Below are 14,846 nucleotides of genomic sequence, written 5' to 3'. Positions count from 1 at the left end.
AATTTAGAGCCTCCGTAACTCAGTCGGTACAGACGAAGCTCTGTGTTCGGTAAAACCTGGGTTCGATTCCCATCCATGACATGAGGAACTTTGATCTGGTCTCTTTCGATGAAACGTGAGTTAGCCGGTCTCATATGAAGGTAGAGGGTTTTTCGTCCCTTATTCTAGGAGTGTCTTATCTACAGACATAATAATGATCAACCAACCTATTGCGTAGGATTTCGGTTTCGAACGCCTGCACAACGAAGTGTGGGTCTACGCTTGAGCGTAAATGAGGCGGTGACATAATTGACTGAAAATTACGTCAAAATATGACACTAGGCGGCGCCAGTTTGTCGCAAGATATTTAGAATGATTTATCATTGATAAGTAATTATCAATAATTGCCAGTACTTGCTGAAATTTACAGGTATCTAGAGTGGTCCAGTTTTTAATTCAATTAAACTTTTATTTATAAATTTAAATTATTTTAATAAACAATTAAGTCTGACGGTTCTCAGATTAAATGAAAGGAAAAGTTATTAGCGTTTAATTTTGTGAGTCGTGATAATAAATGTTATTTTTCTAGATAGTCCATGATATTATCAATAGTGTACATAAAAAAGGCTCTTTAAAAAAAAAAAATAAATAAATTCTGCAATGAATTCTTCCATCACGCTGATACCCACGCTTATAAGTGTAAAGGTAGCATTTCCTACACATGAGCAATCCACTTGTATAACGTAAATTAGCAGGTGTTATTCGAGATAAGAGAATAATAGAAACACTACAAAACTGATTTTTCCTGTATTTTAAATATTCAGTCCCAGAGTGTTATGAAGATGTGAGTTTGTAAAAAAACATTACATCATACATAATTTTGTTAGTTTTAATATTTAATTAATTATATCTATATAAAATATTTTGATGTTGACTACAACGATTCTTTATATATATATATAAGGTGGCCCATAAGTCATGGAAGAAAAAAGTGCCCCCCCCTGTCTTTGGAAGGCATTTTACGTGATGTAGTTTTTAATAAAAAAAATCTGATGTTAAAAAAACTTATGCAATTGCTTCACAAAGATGGGAACCTTTCTACGGCATGTTTCATGACTTATGGGTCACCCTATATATATATATATATATATATAATTCCATCTTCTTTTCTAATTCTAAAATAACAGTTTGATTATAATTTTAAGTTGTGTGATTTTTGTAGCATCCAACATTGCTTTAAAAACATCTTAAGAGCAGAATAAAACTCTTCTGTGCGAAGGAGGAGGAAAAAATTCTTTGCATGGGATTCAATTTCATTTATTTTATTTGCTTTTTTAAAAAATAAGAATTTAGAGCAAATTTAATTTTAAACCGAGCTATTTATACCGATTAAAGGAGCTAATAGAGATGGAATCATATATTTCACTCAGAAATGCAGAAACTCAATAAATTTCAGTAACTATATTTTTTTTCTGTTTATGTGAATCTTATCTGCGAAAGACTGTTAGCCTGTAGTGCATCAGTGCTAGTATAATGGGAGGAGGACTGTGAGTCAAATAATCGCGGAAACCCTACCCTATAAACCAAATATGTTTTCAAGCCACTTCAGACTATTATCTAGCTTATTCTCCAAATAAGCAGAATACTGGTTTAACACCGCGGTAAGAAATTTGTCTATCACCGGAAGGCGTTTACAAAACCGGTGTGTTCACAGTAGGATTCGAGTCTACAGTATGTGTTGGTTTGAGAGTGAGTACGCTAATCATTCTGCCCACTAGGGGCCTGACCACCACTCCCTGCAGGTCCTTTGTAATGTATTTGATGCGACTAAATTGCAAGCAGCGTTCGCCGACACAGTTCGGCGACTTCATTTACCTGCGTTTGGTATAAGAAGTCTTTTATGTAGCTTTTCCCGCAAAGAAAGCTGGATGAGTCAAACCTGAATGAAATTTCTCAATCCATCTGTCTGAAGCATTCGGGAAGGCTTTCATTGGATAGGCATAATGTGATGGGACAAAGTCATGGAGGGATATCTTTGTACTATGCGAAGATTGCATGATTTTGTATATTTTTCAGGTGCATTGACCATGTTACTATAGCATCTATTAAATATGAGTTGTCTATTCAATTTGGGAATATTGCGCTCGTGTTGCGTTAAAAACCTGTGTCGATTTTCATTTCTGCAGATGTCAGTATAATCATACAGAAACGCGAAGATGAGCTCATTTTTTTGGAATACAGTCGAGAAATGCACTGTCGTCATCTGTTTGCGATTATATATCCAGCTCAAACTTGTTTCAGTTGGCTTGTATCTTCTCTACCAAGTCGAATCATGTGTGCTCAAAACCGCGGTGTTTTATACACTTAGTATGGAATACAGTGCATGACTTTTCATGACGATGGATTTACGGGGAATGCGTTGAAAAGATTTCAATATGGCTTCATTTCGAATAACATCCACTGTATAGTAACTATCTCTCTCTCTCTTTCCTCAACACAGAACCAGGTTTCTTTTTATGTGGAGCTTACTCACGAAAGGCTATAAACATGTGGTACATTAGTATTAGTAACCTGAGGGGGTAAGGATTAGATAATTTGGAAACCACCCTGTTTTAGAGACTGAATAGTTACTTCAGCCCTCCGGTAAGTAGTGATCTCACACATCGCGCGATGGATTTTGCCTATCATCTAAAGACATTCACAAGCATTCATACCCTCATGAGATTCGAACCTACCACCTGTTGGTTAGAAAGCAGATATGCTACTACTTGGCCAACCAGGCTGTTAAATTTGATTCCTACTGTACTGTGCCTCCGGTATTACTGTCTAAAATTCCTTACACAGTAACTGCTAACTTGAATTTAGCGAGCCAACAATATCACAGTAAACGAAGCCATTTTGTCACAGCACGCGTCAGCACAGCACAATCTGTTATAATCGGGTAGATAATTTGTTCTGTGATCCATTAATATATAGTGACTTTCTGGATCTGAGTTAAAACCCCTTGATGCTGTTTACAAAATAACTTTCGTTGTTGGTAGAAAGTTTGCCAGAATATTTCAGAAAGTTGGGGTAATTAGAGAACTAAAGGTGGAATGAAAACTTTCCGTCTTTCCTTTTTTGGGGAAGAAGAAGGCTATTACCACTTCTTCACAAACTTGAACCAATTAAAGTTTTAACCTTATACGGCAACCCATTCTTTGCATAGTCTTCAGTTTGCAGAAAACTTTGGAGACTCGAGTGACACACGCGTGGAGAACAATTTCATCAGGATATTAGGGTAACGGACTGTCCAATGCAATGTCTGTTATAATCGGGTAGTAAATATCATAATTACCTCATAATAGTTATTACCAGCGGTGAGATATGGACATTTTAACAAAGGGCTCGCAACGTCGAGCAAAAAAAAAAAGAATTCTAACTTAGCCCTTATAATACTTATATTGCGACTTTGTAGAGCTTCTGCCAGAAATGATAATTCCTGTAGGATATCAATCATTAATGCTAGATCTTTTAAAAATTCCAAATTGAGAAGTCGGTTTAAAAAGCTCTTATATTTATTGTTGATGCAAAATGCTTGCATAAAGCTGGATAATTTCTCCACAAAGCAAGAGCCGTTCGTAAACCAAGCTGCCCATCGTGGTCCAAACACAATGCCGATAATTAAAATGTCGATACCAAGGTTTTTTGCAATCGTATCTAATTCTCGTTTTTTTTTTTTTGGTGATTGATGATAAAAAGCATATAATTTATCCATAAATATTTCAAAATGATTTATTTCTTTGATGTTTTTTATCGAATCGTCTAATGCTAATTGTAAACGATGAGCTACGCAATACCAAATCACAATGTTAGGAAGTTTTTGTAGAAGTTTGATTGCAACACCTGATTTGTTTTCTAACATTACACTAGCTCCATCAGAACAAAATGCAATGAGATGATTTTTTAAATAGTTATCAGAAAATCCATATGAGTTTAAAGTAGCAATTATAGTAGCATGTATACATTCAGCGGTGGTATTTTCTAGTTCTACAAGATTATTAAACAAGAAGAACAAGGGTATCGCAAATTTGAGAAAAATTTAACAAAGGGCTCGTGCGAGTCCCTTATAGCTCACCACTGGTTAATACTGTTATCTAGTAGTATTTTAACTCGATCAGAAAACGATGATTATCAACGTAAGGAATTCATTTTTTACGACTGATATTATAATAAAAAAAGTCTTGATTTTTTGTATTCACTGTCGAAGCATCAGATGGCAAAAAATAGGAAATTGAATATTTCCATATTGTAATTATATTTGTAATATATTTTTTTAACATCGGATAGCAGCCTATTGCTAATAGTTCACGACTAATAAATCCATACTTATTATTATTAGTCCTTTATATTAGTTCTTTATTTATATTAGTATTATTAGTCATTTATATAATCTAAAATATGGAAATAATGTAAGCAATCATAAGATTCTCTTCAACCTTAAAAAAAAGTCATGTGTTTCATTTTTAGTACAGCAATCTCTCGATTAATGCGCCTAATGCGTTCTTTAAAACAGGCATATTAATTGAAAACGCACTAATAGAATATAATAACCAATGGGAAAAAGTATAATTTGTTCCTCAAATTTCTTTTTTGGTCCTTAATTTTTTATAAAAGAATTAGGATATATCTCAGGGCCTAGTTAAAAGAAAACCATGAAGCTGAAAGACAATAAAAACATATGCAGAATATAAATGTATTATTCTACTTAACAAAGAATTAGCTAACCTAGTTTGGCAGGCATTCCGTTTCTTTTTTTTTTTTTTTCATACAACCGACGGAATGGCCCTATTACCTCTTCTACTACTACTGCAAATTTTACTGCTTCTCTCTACATCAGGGTCAGCCTCTAAGCATTGCTGCTTAAAAACTTCGATTGTACTGTATATTTTTAAATTGTCTCTTTGGGCTTGTCAGTGATTAAATTTTCTTCATATTCTTCAGGATCTTTCCGCTGTGCGGCTAAATTTAGCGGGAATCGCTTAGTTTCTCAGAATGAGATTTAATTAACTTAGATTCGTTTGGAAAGCCTCTAAAATCATTTGCACAATGTGGAAGAAAGTGCTTCAAAACGGCTCGCATATTGCTAGCAGTAATTTCATTCGACTATGCGACTTGATAACCTGGCTGAGATTTCTGTTTGGCCAGAAAAGTCTTGGAAGGCATTCGCTTTCGAAAAAGGCCCGGTTTTATCGACATTAAATATTTGTTGGCCACAAAACTCCCTTCTTCCACAATTTTCTTCAAAATCTCTAGATAATTTGCAGTCACCTCCTTATCTGCACTTGCAGCTTCGCCTGTGATTAGAACATTATGAAGGATATTTATTTTTTTGAAACTCAAACCACGCAGCACTAGATAACCCTTTCTTTCAAGGTTGCAAAGAGACTTAATGCTTTTGATTTAATAAGGTCAGTGCTTAGCGGGATCCGTTTTTTGTTACAATCTTCGATCCATGTAGAAAGAAGTCTCTCTAATTCAATCATTATAATACTGTACTTTGATTTCGAGTGCATGCATGACGAACTTGAAACAGCCTTACCTTTTTCTTTGTATTCAGCATCTTTGCTTAAAATTACTCTTATAGTTGATTCACCCATTTTTGTGTTCTTGTCCTATCTTTGCTCTGTACTCGCCTTGTTCATTTTTCTTTATTATTTCAATTTTTTTTCCCAATGAGATTACTTTTCAAATCATTTTCACACTTCCACTTTTTTGCTCACTAATGCTTTTACTCATGATTAAAGTTGGGAAAATAAAAAAGTAAGGAAAACAATTGCGAAGGAGACATTACATAGCAAAATGCTATGTATTGCCGGCCTGGTTGGCCGAGTGGTCAGCGTATCCACTCTCCAGCCAAATGGCTGCGGGTTCAAATCCCGTCATGGGCATGGATGTTTGTGATTGTCTGTAAAAATACTAGTGCTGATGATGGGTGGTAAATGGCGTTGGCGTAGGTGAAAATGAAGATGATAGTTGTGGTTCGTAGTTGGATTGATTGGTGGAAACAGCTGTAGAGTAGGTGATCTCCCTCGTTGAGTGTTTGCACTTCCTGGAGGCGTTATGTAATAACACTAATTAGCAGGCGACAAAAATAATTTTGGTGGTAAATTTGGAACATAGTGTACATGGAAGTAGTGTAGTATGCCATTAAAAAATAACTTTGTAAAATGTTTTAAAGCGGTAACTAAATTATTTCATCCTGGTGAGTTATGTTTTAAAATAGTTAGACATAAAAAATGTATAGATAGAAAAATTTTTAAATCTGTAACATTTATTTTTAAGATGTATATAGGCGCACTAATCGAATTTGGGTATCGAAAAAAATGACGCACTGTTCGGAGGCGCATTAATCGAGGGATTGTTGTATTTAAAAGTCGTAAATACCATACTTGATAAAAATGCGTTTATCGGCGTCTCTGTTATGTGCATACGGAGGGTTTGACCTAAGCACTGTTTTGCAAAACAGCAACCATTAATCACAAAAAAAAAAAAAGAAAAGAAAAGAAAAAAAGAAATGTTTGGCGTTAACCTTACTCCTGCTTCGGGAGGAACGGAATAAATTGTTTTCTAGGTCAAACGTCTCTGTTGACCACTGTAATTCCTGTTCTCGTAATTTTCTTCGGAGGAAAGAGCAAGAGGGTACAGTGCCAGATTTGCTGATGAGGTACTTGATCTTAGTACTTTACAATATAAGGAACTTCAAAAATGAACTTATCTAAAGTTTTATCAGTTAAAAAAGAAAAAGATCATTTTTGAGATTTAAACACATCAAGAACGAGCTGCAGAAACAACGTTGAAAAATCTCGAAAATAAATGTTTGAATATTTAGGTTTTTAATTTATTATACAAATGCTCTTGGTTTCTCGCTGTTCGCTGTTGAATACTACTTCCAATAAGGACTTTTTAGTTTTATGTTTATCGTTAAGTATCCCTTGAATTTAGTCCGAATAATAAATATTTCTAATTACCGAGGGCTGGTAAACTTGACTCATTATAGCACCGAAGAAGATCCGACAGTGAAAGAATTAAAAAAAAATTCACATCTTAACATATACAATATTTCACTATTGACAGATGAAAAAAAATTGTTCAGGTTAATGATAACCCGGGTAAAAAACAATGTTTGTAGCATTATAAGAATATTTCATATTATTTTCTTAATTTAATGACTCTTATATTCCGTAAATCTTTAAATGCTTATAGAATAAACATTTAAAACAATTCTTCAGAAATTAAAAATGTATACAATTCTTTTCGATTTCTTTGCTTTATTTTTTAACAAAAAATAAAGTCGTATTTTTAGTGTTAACTTATTGGTAGGACTGTATTGAGACTGGAGATGCATTTCCTGTGAGGATATCGGTTGGTCGAAACAGATCTCTTAAATGGCGTGAATGTATCTATTTCAAATAACTGGTGTTCTCACAGGAAATGCTATACAAATTGAATGCATCTATCAAAGTTAGTAATATAGTTAATATCTTGTTAACATTTGCAGGAGGGCCTCCGTAGCTCCGTCGGTATAGACAAAGCCTTTGGTCGAAAAGACCTGAGTTAGATTCTCGTCTATGACGAGAGGAACCTTTATCTTTTGAAACTCGTCCCTCGGAACATAAATTGGTCCTGCGAACACGCATGGATCTACAGTCATTAATACTTGCCCTTCGTGGATAATATATCGTGCGTTCGCAAGTATTCATGATATGACGAGTTGGCTTCATTAATTCGTCGTAAACCCCTAATGGGGGGGGAGCATTTACAGAAATGAAATATCAAATAAGGTTAGAACGATAGGTGTTATTAAAGAATTCTTTGGTTAACAGAAAGGAATGATATAGCAGCTTCACTCAAATTAGCCTCTAAAAATTAGAATGATGCTGATGCAGCAATTTAATTTACACCTCTAAAGATGAAGGGGAAATGATTTTTTTCCATAAACAGCATCTTGTAAAGCACGCACTCACACGTAATAGATAACTTTGCTGCTACTCTCCGACTTGCTTCTTTCTTTGCTGCATTGACCTACAGTTAGTGCAGAGTGAAGCTATCAAAGAAGGTAAATGACCTTGAGAAGACTTCAACATGACAGTTCTGAGCTTCTTCTCAGAAGAGGTCCTTTGAGATTGTGAAGTGGAGTATCGTCTGAACAGAAATATCGCTTCATCGAACGTTAAGCGGATATTAACACAACTCAGGAAGTGAATGTAGGCAATCACACACACACACACACACACACACACACACACACACACACACACACACACACACACACACACACACACACAAAAGGCAGGTTTCTAAAATAGCATTTTTTGTTTGTTTGTTTGTATATTGAGACCATTCATTATCACGGCAGTTTAATCCATATCTGTTTTGGGGATATGTATCGTAGAGATAATTTTGTTTAATCTAATTCTGTAATGAAATTGGTCTAATTATAATGAAAAAGAAAGAAAAAAGCGTTTTGCCAATAAAAACTGAATTATTATGGAGGAAAAAAGTTCATCAGGCAGTCTTCTACCTGGGTGAACAAAATAATAGAATTAAAAACAGAATAGGTGAACAAAAATTACTGCACTGCAGCATTACACATTCGACCATGTAGATATTAGGAGTAACACTTTGCTATGTTTATATACTGTATAACACACTTTTATATGGTTGGCATTGAATTTTCGATTGTGAACTCTCATGATTTGTGTGTGACAAAGTTACGTTATTCAAAAGAACTTGAGACACTTGATGGTACTTATGTTAAAATACGACGAGTCAAATGCCATGTTGTGTTTATGGTATGTTGGACCTGTTTTTAACTCTCTAGACATAAGTTTTATTTTGCTAATTTTGCCACTGCAAATGGTCCATCCGAAATCAAATTCAGAACAATTCAGTAAATTTTAATATCGCCCCTAAATTGACGGCCTGATGGCCGAGTGGATAACATTTTGGCACTCTTCAGTCAGAAGACTGTCGGTTCCAATCCCACTTTAGGCATGAATGTTTGTGAAGATCTTTAGGTAATAAACGATCTTCGTTTGATCACCTTGTGTGAGATCGCTATCCTGCTTATTAGAGGTCTGAAGTCTCTTATAAAAAAAAAAAAAAACTCATAGGATGCTAGTATATCGCCATGTTTAGTCTCTAGAGCAGTTTGTTTAGCAGATAATCTAACCTTATCCAACCCACGGTACTAAATACGACTAGTTTGTAACCCTTCGTGCGCGGAACAACCTTTCAAACTCTGAATTAGCGTGAAATTACTAATATCCTTTCAAATTATTTTGTCAATAAAAATAACACCGTGGCGAAGACTTGGTTTCGAGTCTAGTCGGCGACTAGAGGAAATTTTGCTAATCCTTTTTTCGACCGGTTCACGAGTTAGTCGATCTCCGGCACGGGCAAGCGGGTTTTTCGTCCCGTAAACTCAAGAAAATCGACCGCAGAACCCACATTATTTCAGACATTAAATATTGTGTTAGGGACCACGAGATGGCGGCACATTTGAGCCGTCTCTCTTCACTGTGTACTGCTTAATTAGTGATAGCCTTGGGCCATCTATCTCTGATTGGTACCAGTGGAGATTGAACTGCCCACTCAGTCTCCAAAAGTTAGATAGGGCTAAATGGCCTCGCCTACCCCCGTATATGGGAATAAAAAGACGTTAGCTGATTTTTTTTTTTTTTAAATAATCCGATAGAAACCAGAATTGAATCTCATGGACATTGTCTGGCTTATGTCATGAATCAGAAAATTTATTAAATTTCATTCAGCCATTAAGGGAAATTGTTGCGATATATAATTCGATATAGTTACGATGAAACTAATAAGTGCTTATGCACTTATTATTAGTAATCGCACCTTAACATAATAAATATGCTTGGAATGGAACTTCGTGTTAATAACTTCAGTACTTATATTCAATATATTGTGGAGCTAGATCATCTTTAATATGTCTTGCTAAGAACTCTGTGGTGTCCACAGTTCCAATGCACTGTTGGTCTTCAACATTTTCCCAAGTGGGATTGTTATAAATAAATAAACCTAAGATTTGTTTCACTTTGATCCGACGTAGTTTGATGGAAATGCATATCAATTTCCATCTCTAACATTTATCCTCATTACAGAAATAAGGAAATAGTACCACGGTTTTAATAGAATATTTGAAATACAGCATAAGTTTGAAATTTTACACTGCTGACAATTTGAGCAGTGTGCATATTTTGAAATCTTGCTGATTTTAGGTATACTGTGTAGTTTTTTTTTTAATGGTAAATGTGGAGTTTTGGATTCCTAATGCAAACACTGGCACTTTAAAATTTGGTGTCAGAAGGGACAATGACAAATATTAGAGGAAAGATCGACAAATAGGAAGCTACTGAGAAATATTACTTCAAATTTTCAATTATCAAAGAAAGAGCCATACGGCTTCGTATGCTTTCTATATACTTTAAATTTTCGCTTATTTAGTTTAATAATTTTAATCTATGTTACAATCGAAAATATTGTAATATAATTTCGGAATGTTATGAGGATAATAGCGTGATGTTGGAATAAAAGCATCCTCCTTGCGGTCACGGGCTCTAGAAACGCAGTCTTGATACCGAAATAATAAAAGCTTCTGATCGCTTATTCATTTCTAAGGTTCCACTCTAGGCAGCACTATTTCGAACTCTTAGTTTCCTTCAGTGGTAGGAATTCCTGTGATATTAGCGATTCGCAAATTAAGGACTATAAGCGAACGCTAGCAGTGCACGAAAATGGATATCCATCGAGAACCAATCCTAATCCTGTGGCTTCTTTTTTTTCTCTCTCTCTCTGAGAGGGTTGCAGCTGATTGCTAGGGAGATAATGAAGCAAGGTGGTTTCCCGTTGCCTTCCTTGCCGTATTTATGACTGTAGCGGTGTGTGTTCACGGGACCGGTTTGCCTATTTTGAGGGATGAAAAACCCGAGTTACCGGGAGAAAAAACCTACGTATGAGAACGGTTAACTCACCTAAAGGTTCCTCACGTCTTGGACGAGAATCGAACCTAGGTCTTTCCGACCAAAGGGCTTCGTCTATACCGACTGAGCAATGGAGGCTCCCGAGAACCAATAGTACCTTAAAAATAAACTAATAAAAGACGATTATACTGTTCTTCGAAATTCGCTTATTATACACATACCGGCCATTGAATTAGAAATTTAGCATAAATCAGTGGTTTCCGTATAGGCATGCGACTGCCAGTATCCATCCTCTTCAATGTGGGTGAGATATGAGTCGGGAACAGCCTTCATTAAATGCTTTAATCAATTGCTACACACAGGAAGTTCTTTGTCCGTACAAGCCCTCTCAGACGGTGGCGATCTCATTCCTGACACACTATCTTAGGACCACAGTTAACGCATTTGAGATGAGCAATGTGAGTTATTTTCCCATCGATTAAATACATGAGATATCTCACCTTTTTGAGAAACCAGTCAGCTCAGCTGTTTTCAAAATCGTTGCTCCAGCCATACGGGCATCCACAATAAGCCCTTCATCGAACTTCGAAAGATCCTTCGTTTTTCTCATTGTGATCCATGAGATTGACTATTACTGACCAGCAGCATTCTCAAATAGTTGCCTAGAACACTTGGTTACTCACGTGACGAAGTACTTTACATATACGCTGCTTAAGTGACGTTTGCGTATATCTGCATAAAGGTTTCCAATTCAGTGGCCGGTATGTGTATTAGGTTACATAGCTAGTTCGTAGTTTCTTTGATATTACGACTTCGGTTCTCAGGGTTACAAGTGCTTCCCCCTTCCTCCGTAGGTTTTAAGCTTTTTTCCTACTTCAATTTTTTTTAATTGTTTGCGCTTAAAATTAAAAAAAAAAGCTCACATAGAGTAAATGACTTACATATATAACAGATTTTTCCCCTTAATTATAACTGAAATATTTATCACTGTTCTGATTTCATGAAATCCCTCTCCCATAAGTGGAGGGAAGTCAATCTCCCCAACTTCTTCTCCTGTGGATCACCTACTGGATGTGTATTATGTGTCATATGTTTTAGCATATGTAAATATAAATATCATACATGCATTTGATTTTACATAATTTATACTTTTTTTTTTGTTTACGGTAAACATAGTACCGAGGCCTATTAGTTCAAAAGAGAAAGAGAGAATCGACTCTCTCTCTCATATATATATATATATATATATATATATATATTGGGTTTTTTGTATATTTTTCTCTAATTATTTCTTGGATACGCGATGCATTAGTCGGTTCATTGTTTGACACATCTGTAGATGATCAATCACAAAACACTTTGGTTTCTTTGTGGTTTGTAAACAATTAAAAAACAGCTCTGTTTTTTAACTTGGAAGTATTTGCATGCCATAAGAGGAGTGACTTTACTTGAATCGTTGTTAGAGATATGAAAATGTAGTATAGTAAATTAACCCGAAGAACGATTCTTTCACTGAATTGTTATCAACTAAGAAATGAATGAAACCTTCCCATATCTACATGTAATGCTGTCTAGTTTTGTTTGGATGTTTGCTAAATGCAAAAATATATAAAATTTGTCGAATAAATAACCTAGAAATTTCACACAAATGAAAATGAAGTGCCGTGACATAGTAAAGTGCTAAGTTGACAGGAATCATGATGAAACACGGAGTTAAATTTTTGTACTTTTTCGATCTTCCGATGTATTAAATTCTTATGCATAGTAATTAAATTCTTATGGATAGTAAAATGCTTACTGCATCCAAACTTAAGAGTACAACAATGGTAGTCTCATATCTGTAATGTTTTGTGTAACTTTGTGTTGCAATGATACTGTATATCCGTTTTCAAACCAGAAGTTCCTCTCTCGTTCATCCTTTAGCAGTTAACCTTTTAAATCGCTTAAAGGAGCGGCACTGAAATCACGAATTTAAATGAAATTTCCTTTGAAGGTTTCTAAATAAAACTTCGTTCACGTTACTGCAAAGTCTTACTTTCCAGTGGGTGTCACATGCAATCAGTGTTGCCAATTATCGACTCGGTCGATGACCGAGAAAATTGACCAGCATAGAGGTAATTATCCAAGTTACGACACAACGCGGCTTAACCGTATTCATCAGATGGGAGCTGTTTCTGTGGCTAGCCAACAAAACGTGCGTAAATGGGTCAGGAAAAAAGTCTACGATTTACGGTCACTGAAGTGAGGACAATGACACCATGAAAACAGTGGTGTATGCATGGAGCGCTTCTGTTTTGTAATTTTCTCTCTCTCTCTCTCGTTTATTGCACTGATTTGGGAAGTATATTCATTTGCTAAAATATTTCAAAAGTATTTTAGACATTAAACATATACATTACATTGAACATGTCACTCCGTAACAAATAGTCGTGACTGTAGCAAGTAATGAAAAAGTGACAGGATTTGTTTACTTAATAAATTGGTCTTATTATGCGTTTACAGATATTGAAGAATAACACCTACTTCATGGTAACAATGACGTCATGAAAATGGCGGAAGAAGTGCAATGGCAACAATATCGGTTATGCTGTGTGTGTAAAAGTTAAGTTTTGGAAGCTGATTAGTGATAAAATTTTGGAAGCGAGTAATATTACAGATGGTACGCAGAAGTAATCCTATTTTATATTTGACTTCAATGTTTCATTGCACAAATTAGTTTATATTTAAATGAAGTTTCACCTTCTGATTTAGCTTGACTACCGGTTTGTAAACTACTTTAAACACTTCATTCAAGATAGCATCAGAAATTACAGAAGACTTGATTTAGATAGTACAAAAACTATTTCATTCATTTAAAGTCCAATCCGTTTTCAGCGCTTTTTTTAGCTTATCCATTATTTTAAGTACAATTTTACCTCTTACAAAACTGTTTTGAAATATATGTATAAAGTTAATGCTATTGTGTGTGGATTTTTCAACCTAACTTTAAAACTTACTAGCTCATATACAAGTTCTGTTAAATATATGGATGTGAGAAAAATGTCTTTACTTGAATAAATGGTGGATATCGAGAAAACATGGTCTTTATTCTCCAACTTGGATCGAATGCTATCAAGAACTTGAAGTGCATTTCAGGTAAACTAAGTTAAGCTGGCTAGTCTTAGGCACAGTTTGTAAGGTTCACCCTATCCCAATGAAACTGTGTGTTTCAAAAACACATTTATCCTCTATTAGCAATCAAATTAAACATTAATAATAACTGCAGATTTCTTTTTTAAAAAATTCAATATTTTAAATCACACCAGCTGTAAATGTGTTTTATCGGTTTGTTTCTGAGATCTTTTTTATACACTTTATACATATTTTATACATTTTTATCTTGTTTTCATATTTCAGGACAGCGACTAATTTTTCTGATTGACTTCATGTATCTTTTAAAACTTAGGAGGTAAACTGACTCAAGTAGTTTTGCAATTCTACAGAAGCTAAAGACAAATGCTGAGATATACTCTGCCAATACTAGTGATGTTTAACCAAAAGTTTCGGATATGGAAACTGGATGACAACAAAAAATGATCGTGAGAGAGGCGTTACGTGAAAAATGTTTGGGCTTGCTATCCATATCTATAGGTGGGGATTCATCAAAAGTTTTATTAAAATGGAACTATATGTTAGCAACTGCTTGCTACTATTGTGTTACAAAATATACAAATGCATTAATGGGATAACGTTTGTGGGTGATGCCCCCTACGTTTATATTTGTTCCCTTTCGTACAAGGAAAAAAGATTGCTCTCAGATTTATCACGACATTGCACTAGAAATTAGAATGAATTTCTATTCATTCTGGCCTGGTTAGTCGAATGGACATTTTATTTGCTCCC

Source organism: Typopeltis vanoorti, chromosome 10 (genome assembly GCF_054136105.1).
Source record: "Typopeltis vanoorti isolate ZY-2024b chromosome 10, IOZ_Tvanoo_1.0, whole genome shotgun sequence".
NCBI classification, from domain to species: Eukaryota; Metazoa; Arthropoda; class Arachnida; order Uropygi; family Thelyphonidae; genus Typopeltis; species Typopeltis vanoorti.
This window is presented reverse-complemented; position numbering follows the sequence as displayed.